General features: G+C 47.9%; 1 pseudogene; it reads left to right on the forward strand.

The window, feature by feature from the left end:
• LOC146174549 (uncharacterized) overlaps positions 1 to 4673 on the forward strand; it is a 342251-nt pseudogene extending 337578 nt beyond the window's left edge.
• Positions 4674 to 14731: the final 10058 nt, after the last annotated feature.

Consider the following 14731-nt stretch of genomic DNA (forward strand, 5'->3'; position numbering starts at 1 on the left):
GAGTATGGGCACCTAAGTTTGGTTGAATGCTTTTTTTTTCTTTTGTGCAATGATGCATTAGGCACTTCCCCTTCTTCAGCAAACGGAAGAACTGGAAGTGAACATGGAAAAGCCCTCACGGGGAGACTAAAAATGAAATTGACTTCATAATGTGTTCTAACCCCTCCATTGTGCAGGACGTAGAGGTAATCGGGAAGGTGCGATGCAGTGACCACAAGATGGTAAGGTCTCGAATTAGTCTAAATCTGAAAAGGAAACAAAACAGATTAGTAATGCCGTGACCCAGGTTGCGTGTTCTAGGCCCGGTTGTTTGTCGGAGCAGGAACAAGGAGGAGGCGCTGGTAACCGGACTTTGAAGTGAGATGGGAAAACTTTTATGTACAAAATTTACATGGTAGCGTTTTTCGTGCGGAGACTGACTAGAGGAACAGTCCCCGTTTTACGACCTCCGACACACTTGTCCGTTTTTATAGGGTTGAAATCACTATGTTCTCTAGATGAAAAGCAGGCCAGTTTATGAGGGAGTGTCGCTGCCACCTCACTTTCCCGCACTCTCACACACACGAACCAACACTGCTTGCACTCTTTGACACGCCCCTTTAAGGTTATGGCTTGATGGTGAGGAGGTGGCCGTCTAGACAGCGTAGATAGCGTCAGCCGCTTGTCTCTGTGCAGGATTGCACCTGGGCTGACACATCGGTCCCGTTCTCACCGGGCTGAATTCAGAGGCCACTTAGCCAAAAGCTGTCCCTGTGGCTCGCCACGGGACGAAAGGTAAGAATGCATGCCCGCTCTCAGTAGCGAGGCTCGACACTTGAAGCGAGCGGAATTCGTTCGTTCCCCTCCTTTCTTCCTGTCGTGGACGTGCTGGCTGGACCCTGGTAATTGTCGCCGCGTCACGAACAATACCCTTCGGCCGGCTGGTGCCAGTGCAGTGGCATCTCACCGGCGCTGATGTTGGGAGCTCATAATAGACTATCACCCCCCTGCTCTCGCTTGGGAGGGGTCATTAGAACCTGCTTTCCGTCTTGATCTTGTTGCCAGTCTTAACACCAGACGCGGTGGTCTCCTCCACTCGTACAATTACAATATCTCGTCCCCTGCCAGGTAGAGGCCTCGTACACCTCATCGGTGACCTTCGAAGAGGCTGCATCGGCTGGGCTGGTCTCCGGTTCCCTCTTTTGTCCAGAAGTGAGATGCCTGCAGGCCAAAAGTCTCAAGGAGGGCATTAGTGTCTGCACAGTACCCCCACCCCGGCAACGCAAGAGCACCACCATCTCCTGAGCTGTACCAGGCAAAGCCTTAAACTATAGTCCGCAAGAGCTCCCCTTTTTCTGCTCACTCTACGGGCCTCCGGTGGAGAGCTGCTGACCAAACCTATGCGGGTGATTTATTCACGCCACTCTTTGCAATTTTGAATCAAATTTTGGTATTAAGTAATAGCACAGCTGCTATCGCGACCTCTGGACAACGGTTGAAAACATGAATGTCGAGAGATAAACCTATATCATGAAACTACACTAGGCATATACTAACCTCAAACGATCAGGTGCTGTGATAGAAATAAAAATTCTGAAAGTGAAATGGGCGAGAAAATTAAATTCTGTTGAGCATACAAGGGTACACTCAGAGGAGCGCTTGGAAGCTGTCACTTTGCCTAGCGGAAAAAGCCTTGGCTGAGACAGTCAGCATACCAATTTTCCTTTACCCTACGGTAGCGCACTTCAAAATTATGCCCCTGCTGGGCAAAATCTGAATCGCCACATATCCTCTCAATAACACCAGTGAAAGATGGTGTACCCCTACAGGGAAACAAAATCGGTCTTTACCTCTTCGGGTGCATTCAGGGCTAGCTGGACGACTGCCTCCCTTTGGCGATAGGGCTTCATGAGGTTGCAGTGCTACATTTTTTCCTCTTTTTGTCAACCGGGCATCTTTACTGCACAGTGGGTTTCCGAAATTTTCTCCACAACCTCTGCTGGTCCCTCCCACTGCATATCAAGTTTACTTTGGGTTGCCCTCTCTCCCCGAAGCGGTCCCAGGTAGTGGACTGACAACATCCACCACAAGGCGCTGGAATGGCTCGCTGATCAGTGGCACAAGTTTCAGAGGTGCCTTCTGTTTACCCTGCGATTTTCCCACCCTTTGAAAATTGTCAGACATCAGTACAAACCCCTCAACATCCTTAAAACACCCTGCCAATAAAATTCTCTCAACAGCAGAGCCTTTGTTTTCTTGATGGCGAGATGACCGGACCAGCCGCTTCCGTGACACAGCTTTAGGATACTTGTCCTATATTTTTGTGACACCACTAGCTGGTCGTAGTGCACGCGTTTGGCATCTTTTTATTGCCTGAAGATTATTCTTGCCCGCTCCTTCAGAACAATGTTTCTTCTCACTAATCCTTCACTGACCTGACACACTTCAAATTTTCGAGTGTCATCACTTGCCAGTTCCGCTAGGTCATCTCGGTGCACCCTCATAAGCTCATGGAACCGTCCAATTGGGGAGGCAACAGAGAGGTTTCAAATTCCTGCTGCCAATCCCTATCTATCGCTAAGATACTGTGCATACACCACTAATAACATATTGACATGCTCCCAGTCAAACCTTGGCTCCAGGATAAAAGGATTTTGTTGCTTCAATTGTAAACTCTTTGTCGGAGTCCAGGAACAGCCGATCTTATTTTTCTCAACTGCTGGGATGCCCCTTTTCACTGGGACATCCTTAAGTGTATTTTAACTGCCCATAATGCCACATAGTATGTTTCCTGGCTGTGGATGACGATTGGCATGCGTGCCCTGCACCATGTTTATGGCCTTGAGGTCACAAGCCATGTGGAAAAATGTGTATGGCTGCGTACCATGCTCGACAGTCAGTCTGTGAGATTTAACTTCATTGAAAGTGTCACGTATGTTCAAGAAGTTCTCAAGGCTCAAAAAGATCCCCCATCATGGTGTTCTGTGTTCGACGAGTTGGCTATTCTCAAGCGCTTTTAGTAATGTAACCGAAGCGTGGTTGTTTTTAGAATGTTTGTTTATGCTTTTCTTTTCAGCTGTGAAACTGAGTCGGCAATAAAGAAGAAAAAAGTGCATGTCAGTGCACATTAAGAGAGCGCAGCAGATCCAAATACAGAGCCTTCCATTACGGCACCTCCCATAGCCTGAGTCGCTTTGAGACGTTAAACCTCATAAACAAAACCTAACCTTTGTTAATAACATTTGTGAAGTACTGCTGGACTGCTGCGAGCAGTTGCAGAATACTGATATTACTGCTTCCTCTAAGACGCACGGCAAAAACGGCGAGACCGTCACCCGGCTCATTGCGAAAGTGGCGAACGCCACGAGACTACTCAAACGAGTCACAAACAAGAAAAGTGGAATGAAGGAAGAGAGCCTGATCAGACTGATCCATTCGTTCGTCATGTCACGTAGCGTACGTGGTGGCCTACCACAAGTGGAACAAGAGCGAGAAAAACAAGATAGATATACTCATCCGCAGAGCCTACAAGACGGCACTGGGACTGTTGGAAACAATGAGCCCCAAACGCCTCCTGCAGCTAGGGGTGCACAACACGCTGGAGAAGATAGCGGAGGCCCAACATGCCGCACAGCTCGAAAGACTGTCTACGACCAAGGCCGGCCGGAAAATCCTCGACAACCTGGGAATTGGATATCAAGGCAGGGAGCAGACGCAGCTCTCCCTCCCCGATGAGATCAGGCGCAACATCAGAGTGGACTCGGTACCAAAGAACATGCACCCAGAGTATAACAAAGGGAGGAGAGCAGAGAGAGGCGCTGATAGGCCAGCACGCGGCCGACACACACGCACGCTACGTTGACGCGGCCGAGTATGCCAAGATACACGGCTTCACGACGGTCGTCGTCGACGCGACCGGCACCGTTCGCAGGACCACCAGCACGAGATGCACCAAGGCATAGCAAGCGGAGGAGGTGGCCATCACCCTGGCCATCGCTGACCGCTACTGCCACACAGTTCTATGCGACTCGATGCAGGCGGTGAGAAATTACGCCAAAGGCAGGATAGCGAAAGAAGCTGTGCGCATACTGCAGGCAACCAAAAACGACGATGCCAGCAGACAAGTGAGAATCAAGTGGTTCCCGGCGCACGCGGGCGAGGAGTCAGATCGCAACGCCAACCACAACGAGACGGTACACGCCGAGGCGCGCGCGCTAACCGACCGTGCCTCGGTCGACTGGCCGCTGTGGTTCAGCACCAAAGACCGAATGACCGACTACAAGGAAATAGCCAAGGTGTTCCGCCTAGCTCGCAGAACTCTTTTACCCCCTTGCTCGGGGCTCAGTCGAGGGCAAGCCGTTTTATTCAGACAGCTACAGACAGGCTCACTCCCCAGTCCGTCGCTGATGCATAGAATGTATCCCGAGACGCACCCGACAGACAAATGCAGAGTCTGCCGAATGGAGACGGCCGGCTTCGCACACATGCTGTGGAATTGTACCAAGTACCAGGAAGAAGCTAAGTCTGGGAGGACCCCGCCGCGACTGGAAGCAGCCGCAGGGAGCGACAATCAAGAGGAGCAACTCTGGGCCATCCAGACGGTCATCAAGGCGCTGGCCCGGCAGGGGACCAGCGAGCCAGCCACGGCGAGCGGGGATCCAGGCCGCGTGGCCGGTGCACAGAGGACGACGTAGGCCCCGTCAGGAGCGCGTGCGCGCGTTCTACTGCAGGCCCCGAATAAGCATTTTACCAATCCAATTACATTTTCGTAGCTTGCCTTGGCTTTCCTGTCGTTTAAATAATGACATTTCATTATTTCCTTCCCATTCATTGTGCTCCAGTAACAAAGACAGATCTCATTCATAGAATGGGTAAAAAAAAATTGCTGTACTGGAACTTATTTTCGACAAGGTACTTCCACAATTTATGTACTGAGAAAAATTTTGCCTTGTCTTGCTGCTTCCTATTGCAATAGTGAATTTCAAAAGGGCATAGGGCAATTCTTTTTGTTATATCTTGGGAACTTTTTCATGGCTATATAATTTAAGCTCTAACTTGTGTTAGTGTTCTCTCATGACATGCTGCAGCAAATGCTTGGTGACAGAAAGGCATCAATGTCAGGAATCTCATGCATAAGCACTTTTCAATTTGAGAGCTGTAACAATATTAAGTTTAAAGAGCTGCTGACCATCGGTTGTGTTGTGTGTTGTGTTGTGTTGGGTTTAGTGGCGCATAAGCAACTTAGGCTATCATGCGCCAATTTCATGGTTAAGAGTGTTGTATTTATGTAATTTAATCTTACATTCTGTTTAGGACGTTTGCTTCTATTAAAAACCTGAAAACACAGGGCAAATCAACAAGCGCATTTTCACCTAAAAGCAAAGCTGGATGAAGAGGAATGTGTTGTTTGTAAAACTGTGTAAAATGTTTTTTCCTCAGTTGTTCAAGTTGTCTGCATGAGATTAAAATGTGGATGACTGTTAGCTCGTGTCCGCATGAATCACACAGGGGCTTATCCTGTTTAGTTAAAATGAAACTATGTGTTAAATGTGTGTGTCCTATGCGAAGACGGCATAGAGCCACTTCTTTGGAACGTTCAAGATGGGTGCTCGATTTCCACTCTTCTATTACAGGCTTTATGAGGTGTAGCTTGTTATTTGTTTCAGTGTTCCAAGTGGACTGCCATTTTTGTATCAGTCTACTCTGTACCAATTTCATGCAGTCTTGAGATGGTATCTGCACTTGTTTTATTTTCTTGTCTCGAGCTTTGGCAGCGCACATATCTGCTTTTTCATTACCTCGGATTCCTACATGACTGGGTACCCAGCAAATTTTTATGCTTCGTCCTTCATCTGTAAGTGTTGCTATGCTGTGTATGATGTTTCCAAGTATTGGTATAACTGCATTTCTTGTGTGAAGGGCTGTGACTACACTTAGGGAATCTGTGTAAATAATACTTCTCCTGAGGTTTTCTTTCATTATTTTCTCTATGGCAACAGAGACAGCATAGCATTCAGCAGTAAAGATGGACGCGCACTGTGGAAGTCTCATTATTTCCTCCCATTCGCCTTGAACAACTGCGCTTCCGACATAATGATCTGTTTTCGAGCCATCCGTGTAAAAGTCTGTGAAGTTACTGTATTTTTCTTTCAGCTGAAGGAATTCTTGTATGAAGTGCTCTTGTGGGGTTATTGTTTTTTGGAACTGTGTAAGAGAGAGGTCGCAAACTTCAGGGACCAGGTACCAAGGAGGCAGAGGGTTAGGTCTTTTGGCAATGCTAGGTAAACAATCCGGTAGCTCAACCTCTTGACACATTTGCTCAAATCTTAGGAGCAGTGGTCTCACTTCATTGGGTTTGTTGGTGAATAGTGTTCTAGAAGGGCATTTAGTTACTAGAGAATAGCAAATATGCTTTGGCAGAGATCTGATTTTAAATATATAGGCACATGTAAGTGAAGTTCTTCTGATTTCAAGAGGAGGTTCATTTGTTTCCACAAGCAGACTGGATATAGGAGAAGTTCGGTATGCTCCACATGAGAGTCGAAGTCCTGTGTTATGTACCGGGTCTAGTTTTTTTAAATATGATGGTCTAGCTGACCCATACACTATGCAGCCATAGTCTAAGGTGGAGCGTACGACAGATCTGTAAATGTGTTTAAGGCATGTCCTGTCAGCGCCCCAGTGTTTACGGGAAAGAACTTTTAGTATGTTTAGAGATTTGGAAGCCTTTTTCTTCAGGACATTTATATGAGGAAGAAAGGTGAGTTTTTTGTCAAAAGTTACGCCTAGAAATTTGTGTTCGTTTTTCACCGGTAATTTCGTTTTGTTCAGGTGTAGTGTAGGATCTGTTTGTAAGCCTCGTTTGAGAGAGAATAGGAGAGCCACTGTTTTTTGAGGAGAAAACTGAAATCCGTTTGTGTCTGCCCATGCTGCTAGTTTATTTATGGTCAACTGCACCTGTCTCTCACATGTAGATACGTTAGAGGATGTGTATGCAATCTGTAGATCGTCAACATAAGCTGAATACATTACGGATTTCGGGATAACTGTGCTTATGGAATTCATTTTTACTATAAAGAGAGTTGTGCTTAAGACGCATCCCTGTGGTACGCCATTCTCCTGTACAAAGTTCTTTGAAAAAGTTGAGCCCAAACGCACACGGAATGAGCGATTTGACAAGAAGTCCTTTAGACAGTTTAACATCCTACCACGTATGCCTAAATATGCTAGGTCACGGAGGATGCCAAACCTCCATGTAGTATCATACGCCTTTTCCATATCAAAGAAGACGGCAAGGCAGTGCTGTTTGTGAATAAATGCTTCACGAACAGTGTTTTCAAGGCGGACTAGATGGTCCGTGGTAGAACATGCTGTTTTGAACCCACATTGGTGTATGTCTAGAAGTTCTTGGGAATGAAGGACAAAGGCTAATCTGGTATTAAGAACACTTTCAAAAGACTTTGCTAGGCAACTTGTGAGAGCTATGGGTCTATAACTGCTGGGGGCCGTTGGTGGCTTTCCTGGTTTCAGGAAAGGCACAATAATAGCTTTTTTCCAGGCCTCAGGAATACTCCCGGATACCCATACTTTGTTGAAAAATTTCAGAAGTGCTTCTAATGCAGGTGTAGAAAGATGTGCTAGCATCTGATAGTGAATTTGATCTGGGCCAGGTGCAGTCTTCTTGCCGGCAGATAGAACAGTGTTTATTTCTTGTAGTGTTATTAACTTGTTATATGTTTCATTAGTACTTCCGCTTGTTGGCAGTTTTTGTTTTTCGGCCTTGTTTTTGTATGTTATAAAAGATTTTGGGTAGTGTAGTGAGCTTGAAATTGCAGAAAAATGATCGCCTAGAATATCTGCCTGTTCCTGTAAGTTTGTTTGGGTGCCAGGAGATGTTAGAAAGGGGACTGTGTACGGGGAGAAGTTGCCATCCAGTTTGTGAACAAGCTCCCACATTTTTTTTGATGTGATTGAGCTATTTATTGATGATATGTATTTTTGCCAAGAAGCCTTCTCAGCGTTTCGGCGGATGTACCGTGCCCTAGCTTTCGCCTGTTTGAATTTTACGAGGTTTTCGTTTGTAGGGTACCTGCGAAAGGTTCCCCAAGCTTTGTTTTGTTTCTTCTTTGCATCTCTGCACTCCTGAGAATACCAGACTTTGCGATTTTTCAGTACCACTCCTGAAGACTGTGGTATAGCTACAAGTGCTGCGTCAATGATGCAGGCCGTAAATTTTTCATTTATCTCGTCAACACTGAGTTTTTCGGAAAAGACCTTTTCCAGGCTGGCTTCAGACTGGAATAGAGCCCAGTTCGCAAGGTGCAGCTTCCACCGCTTGGGTTTGTTTAGAGTGATGGAGGGTGAGGGTGTTAGGCTGATAATGACAGGCAAATGATCACTTCCTAGAGGATTGTCAAAGACGTCCCATTTAAAATCAGTAAAAATTGATGGGGAGCTAAATGATAAATCTAAAATGCTCATTTTCCCCGTGCTTGGGGAGCAGTATGTATGCTTTCCTGTATTTAGCAGGCAGACATCATTGTATAATATAAAATCCTCTAATATACGACCTCTAGTGTCTGTCTGATCGCTTCTCCAAAAAGTGGAGTGCGCATTAAAATCTCCAACAACCAGATATGGTTCTGGCAGTTGTTCTAAAAGCTCTTCCAGATCATGAAGGGTTACAGTTAGGTGCGGTTGGAGATACAGTGAGCATATAGTTATTGTTTTATAATGAATGATAGAGACAGCAACAGCTTCGAACTTGGTTTTGAGGCTAATTTCACGTGTTGCTACTCCATTCCGCACTACAATAGCGACACCTCCAGATAACCTATTTGCTTCTTTTCGGTCGCAGCGAAAAACGTTGTGTCCTTTTAAAATGTTTTGGTGTGGTCCTAAGTTAGTTTCCTGTAGGCAAAGGGCTACAGGAGAGAATGAATGTAAAATGTCTTTTATATCGTTGTAGTTGTTTATGAGACCTCGGCAGTTCCAGTGTATGAGGAACGCCATTTTTTTTTTTTTTTTTTTGGAATGTACCTGAAGTTAGGTTTCAGGTTTTTCTGGTCCTGTTATACGAGGTTTTTCTCTCCGTTTTCTTTCTAGAGAGTTATGCCGCCGCTGCAGCGTGGACGAGGAAGGGGTTGTGTCCATTGCCTCAGGGGCTTTGGACGTTTGGGGAGAGTTAGGAGTGTTGGTTGCAGGCTTCCCTTCTGGGGGAGAAGCCTTTTGGGCTGTTGGCTCTGGGGCCAGTGTGCCCTGTTTCTGCGATGGCAGGGCAGCTTTCGCTGCTTCTGCCTGGGGCAAGGATGGCCCTGCCTGAGGCTTACCCTCGGCGGAGACCAAATCCTGTTGTGGTGTGCTGCCCCCATGCTCCACCACATTGGAATAGTTCGGTTTGGCTGTGAACAAAAAAGTGCCCTGTTTAACAAGATATCGCTGTCGTGCCTCTTTAAACGTTATGTTTTCCTTGACTTTTATGGTAATGATGTCCTTCTCCTTCTTCCAAGAAGGACATGACCGTGAGTACGCGGCGTGTTCACCTGCACAGTTTGCGCAGTGTGGCGCAGCTTCACACTCGTCAGATTTGTGTTCATTTGAGGCACATTTTGCACATGTTTGTCGGCCACGGCAGCTCTGGGAGCCATGACCGAATCTTTGGCAGTTGAAACAACGTCTAGGGTTTGGAATGTAGGGCCGGATGTCTACTTTGATGTAACCGACTTCAATGGATTCAGGGAGTTTGCTGGAGTTGAAAGTCAGAACTATGTGCTTTGTTGGTATTTCTTGGTTGTTCTTCCGGATTTTGATCCTGTGTACACCGATTACATTTTGCTCAGAAAGACCTTCTAGAAGTTCTTCTTCGGTGAGTGACAGGAAGTCATTCTCTGATATCACGCCTTGGACTGTGTTCAAGGATCTGTGAGCACTGACCGTTATTGGGATATCCCCAAATGTTGTAAGTTGCTGAAGGTTGCTGTACTGGAGTTTGCTTTGCAGCTCAAGCAGGAGATCCCCGCTAGCCAGTTTACTAACTTTGTATCCTGGGCCTAGTATGGTTGTGAGAGACCTAGATACTGCAAAGGGGGATATTAGCCGAGCTTGTTTGGCAGGGCTTTCACTGTGGATCACATGATATTTAGGGAAAGTGTCATGCTTTGCTGAAAAGAACTGGGCTGATACATCGGTCCGCCTTTTCTTGGAAAGGCGATCAGTTTGTTTGGAGGAAGAAGCCATAAATAATGTATGATGTTCGGCCGCGGCGCCAGCCACCCACCATGGAGCCCAACGAGGGGACGGGGCAGGAATTGGCAGGCAAGTCCTGTCCACGTCAGCTGTACACCGTAACTATAACCTAATATGGCGTAACTCAGGGTAGTCAGCCACACAAGGTTAACCCTCGCCACCTGGAAGTAAGGAAAAACCGGAAGCAAGTAGAGGACAGGAGAGTTGTAGGATAGAAGATAGGAACGTGAAAGATGAAGGGGAGGATAGGAAAAGGCGACTGCCGATTTCCCCCGGGTGGGTCAGCCCGAAGGTGCCGTCTGTGGGAAGCGTGGGCCAAAGTGGTGTGTTGCCTCCGCCGAGGGGCCTTAAAGGTCCAACGCTCGGCATCGGCTCAACCACCAGGATCCCCTTTTCCCCAATTTATAGAAACAAGTGTAGTGCTTAGATCCAACATTGAAGATGGTCTCTGCAAGATATTAGAACCATGCGTAGCCTGAAAATGTGTAAGAATTCAAGCCCTTTTATTATAAGCACAAGAAATGTGAAATACCTGGCTTATTATGGTTCTAATGGTGTCTGTGTTTTATATGCAGGGCCCTGGATGGCAGCATGTTGCAGTAATTGCCCAAGGTACGTATAAAGAAAGTTGTATCAGTAAAAAGCTTTTTGTGCAGGATGAGAACTAGATGTTGCAATTGCTCACACATATCTAGGCTTGTGAATTCTGAAGTCAACTGGTGTCGCACAAAATTTCACCAGAAAAACGTTTGCTTTTGTGCTCATGAAAGGGAACCAACTATTTTCTTGACTGCAAGAGTAGATGATGTGAAACAGATAACGACTGCGTCTCTCTTGTGTGAAATTTTTACAACCAAACGTGGCAAACTCGTGGTCTCTGGTGCAGGCCAGAAAGTAAAAGCAGCCGCGCCTAGAGGTTCGAGACCAACACGTCCCCAGCCGGTGTACGAGGCAGTGGCAGAGATGGCGCCACTTTCGGTGCTCGGTGGCTCGGCCGAACAGCGCCAGGCAGAGGTGCAGCTGAAGACGGAGCCACAGCCACAGCTGTACATGCCACACATGCAGCTTCCAGAGACGCTGACGCTGCAGCTGGGCCTGCCGAGTTTAGGGCGGCCATCTCAGAGCGTGGAAACTTTCCAGCATCACACTTCTGTGCACGGCGACATGCAGCAGAAGCACAAATTGTCGCATGTGTGCGGACGGCCTACCAGCCACTCCAGCGTGCGTTCTCACTCCGGCTCCAGTGTCAGGAACGATCTTGTGAATTTCAAAGATAACTTTCATTGGAGCAATTTTCATGGTGCTCAAGAAGCGCAGACGCAGTGGCTCGAACGCTCGGAGAAGCGAAAGCAGGCAGTGCAAACAGCACACACAGGCGGGAGTTACGATACGACGCTCCCCAGACAGGAACCACTGCTGTGCCAACACGAACTGCATTCACGACTGCAACCACCGGCTTCAGAAAAATTCGCGTCAACACAAGTGCTGCCGCCTCCAGAGGTACCGAAGCCGCGATCGCCCCTGCAACCCGGGGAGGCCTGGCGCCGCCTAAAGAACGGCTGTCGTCCAGAGATCATCAACACGCTTCACGATGTGAGCTGGTGCAAGAACAAACCAAGCTCCTAAGGGAAATGCGGCTGTCGTCCAGAGATCAACACGCTTCACGATGTGAGCTGGTGCAAGAAGAACAAACCAAGCTCCTAAGGGAAATGCCATTAGGACGAGAAAGACACAATTCACGTCCAGCATTCTCATTGCAACAGGAGACAGCAGCTGCAACACCAACAAGAGCAAGTGGCAGGGCTGTGCTGGAGACATATTTCCTTGGTGGCCTTGTGGTAGAGCATCCGCCTTGCATTCGGGAGGTATTGGGTTTGATCCCCTGTGCTGCCGGGTACCCACTGGTGTTCAGTGGGTACAAGCTTTCCCCCGACCTGGTGCTCGGCTCTTCTGGGCTGAAATGCTTGGGAGAAGGGGTCACAGCCCAAATAGTTGCGCCGATGTGAAAGTGATTCGTTTCGCCATCGGACAACAATACGTCCGCCTCGCGGGGCAAAAGCCCATTATATGGCCCTTCTCTTTTCTTTACATTATCGGGGTCAACGTCGTATCGACAACACTTGATCATCAACATCTCATCATCAATCTCAAATGAATCATGAACCACCTTTGCAGGCTGACGTGTTCAAAACTGATTGTGCTCCAGAGGGCGCAGGTTTCTTCGACTACAAGGCCTGCTCCAGAGCCGGAGAGATCCATGTGGGTCGGCAATGCGTCGGCGTTAGCCCTAGCCATGGGCGGAGAGGCCGGTGGCGGCGCCGGCTGCGCCATGGTCATGTCGGCGCGGTCGAGAGAAAGCTGAAATTGCCCACATTCGCTCGCAAAATCCGAAAGTGGTATCCGCAGGTGCCACTTCACAAATCTTTCGGTACCGGTTTCAGAACTGTGGCGCAAAAGGGATCACCCACAAAATTGAAAGAACTGCGGAGCCCATGCTACATGCTTCCACACAGCTCCGACATTGCAAAGTGGCGGTCTGGTTTAAGTCAGTGGAATCCTTGCTCGAAGCTTACAGCATTCTGAAGGAACACTGGGCGCAGCTCGTGTTTCCGATGGTGGCTTCATGGGTGACCTACTTGTCAACTCAGTTCCCAGCCGAGCAGCATCGGGACTCTGACAAGCTGAAAGCAGTGGTGCTAGAATTGAACCTGTCAGCCGCAGAGCCCAAAACGCGGTTTTTTGGGGCCACCAAGCGCCGCAAAGAAACCTGAAAGACATTTGTCACCCGTCTCCTTAGTTATCAAAATTTTTATTTAGTCTAGATGCATGTCATCTTTCGATAAACTTCTAAGGCTATTGGTAGCCGATCAGCTCAAGACGGGGCTGTCAGAGGAAGCCAAAAATATTTTAAGTTGCGCAAAGGACAGAAATGGCTGAATGCGAATGATTGCCACGCTGCTACAAACATATCAGGACGCCGTCGGAAAGGCTCAGAGGAAAGCCGACAGCTTTAAGGCCCCCGAAACGTTCCCAAGGGCGAGAACCGTTTCCGCACCTTTGCAAAATTTAGTCGGAGCGAGGGGAGAGAACTGCTGTCAGGACAGGAGAAAAGAAAAAGGCATCGCGGTCAAGTGGCTGTTTCTGACAAGAGAGCTGGAGGCTGCCCATACAGTGATCAAAACCCAGCTGACAAGCGAGATAATCCACCACGCGAGGATAAGCTAATGGCACGCGTGTCCACCCACGACGAGCAAACCACGCATCCTGTGCTCAGAGACAAACTCTGCTGTTGGGAAGCCGTTATCAGTGCCATGGTGAACATTAGAACTGACATCTTGCAGTGATTGCTGGGGACAGTGGGCCAGCCAGGTAACGGTGTGCAAACAAATTTGAGTCATTGGACTTGAAACGTGCACACCAAGCTGAACTCAGTGATCCTGTGGACTTTCAGAGTTTTTTTTTTTTCACATCATTTGTTTGTGGATGTGTGTGACGAAGGGTTTTATTATTTCCTCGGGATCTCCTCGCACGACTGCACTTCCCGTGTACACAGCTGTTTTCGATCTATCGGTGCTATCATCTGTTAATTACTCATTAATATATTTCAGAATAAGGTATCTTCCATTGAAAAACTGAGTGCTAGTGCTCGCTGAACGCACTCATGGCGATTTCCACTGGTCGCTCCTGGGCAGGCTTTCTTGCTCCGAGATAGCGATTCCGAATTCCGCTGGTCAACCCGGATAGGTTGCGCGTATTCCGCTGGTCGTTTGGAGCAACCCCGCTCGCCGCGGAGAGCTCCAGCTCGATCTGCCGACGAAAGGCGGATCTCACCGGAAGTTCATTTATAATGTCGTCACTTCCGGAGGTTGCAGGATTTTTTTTCGGTGGTTTTAAGTGGTTTCAGAAATATTGGCAGGACACACTGGGCATCGCCGTTTTTTTTCGCGCGCACAATATGGCGTCGTCTGCAATTGGTTTGGCGCTCGCAGTGTCTGATGAAAGTTCGGAGTCTGAATCCGAGTATTCAGACAGCAGTAGCGACGACGATTTTCATTTGTACAAAGCCTTCTTTCAGCAATATTTTGCAGTCACCTACGAAACGCCCGAAAGTTATCGGCTACGTAGAGGATGTGGTACACAAGTACTCCGATGAAGAGGTGCGTATTATATGCGTATTCGCGTACGTGGAGAAAAACAAAAACGAAGCTTAAGTTTGTATGCGCTTCTTGCTCGTGCAGCAATTCATATGTACTTCTGCACAGTTCCGCAGGAACTTTCGTGTGTCAAGGAGTGTGGCGACCCAACTTATTGCCGGGTTCGAGGCGTCCCCCATGTACCCTCGTTCTGACAACGGGGGTTCGGCTTCAAAAACAGCTGAAGAGCATGTTCTGGCTTTCCTGTGGTGAGTGCCTCAGTTACTAGGTAATTCAAGTAGCTTGGCGGTGACCTAGCTGAGCCAACGATCTGTCCGCCGTCTCGAAAAGCCTAAGCCAGGAGTATTAAATTT

Source organism: Amblyomma maculatum, chromosome 11 (assembly GCF_055883805.1).
Source record: "Amblyomma maculatum isolate TAMU_Amacu chromosome 11, ASM5588380v1, whole genome shotgun sequence".
Taxonomy (NCBI): Eukaryota; Metazoa; Arthropoda; class Arachnida; order Ixodida; family Ixodidae; genus Amblyomma; species Amblyomma maculatum.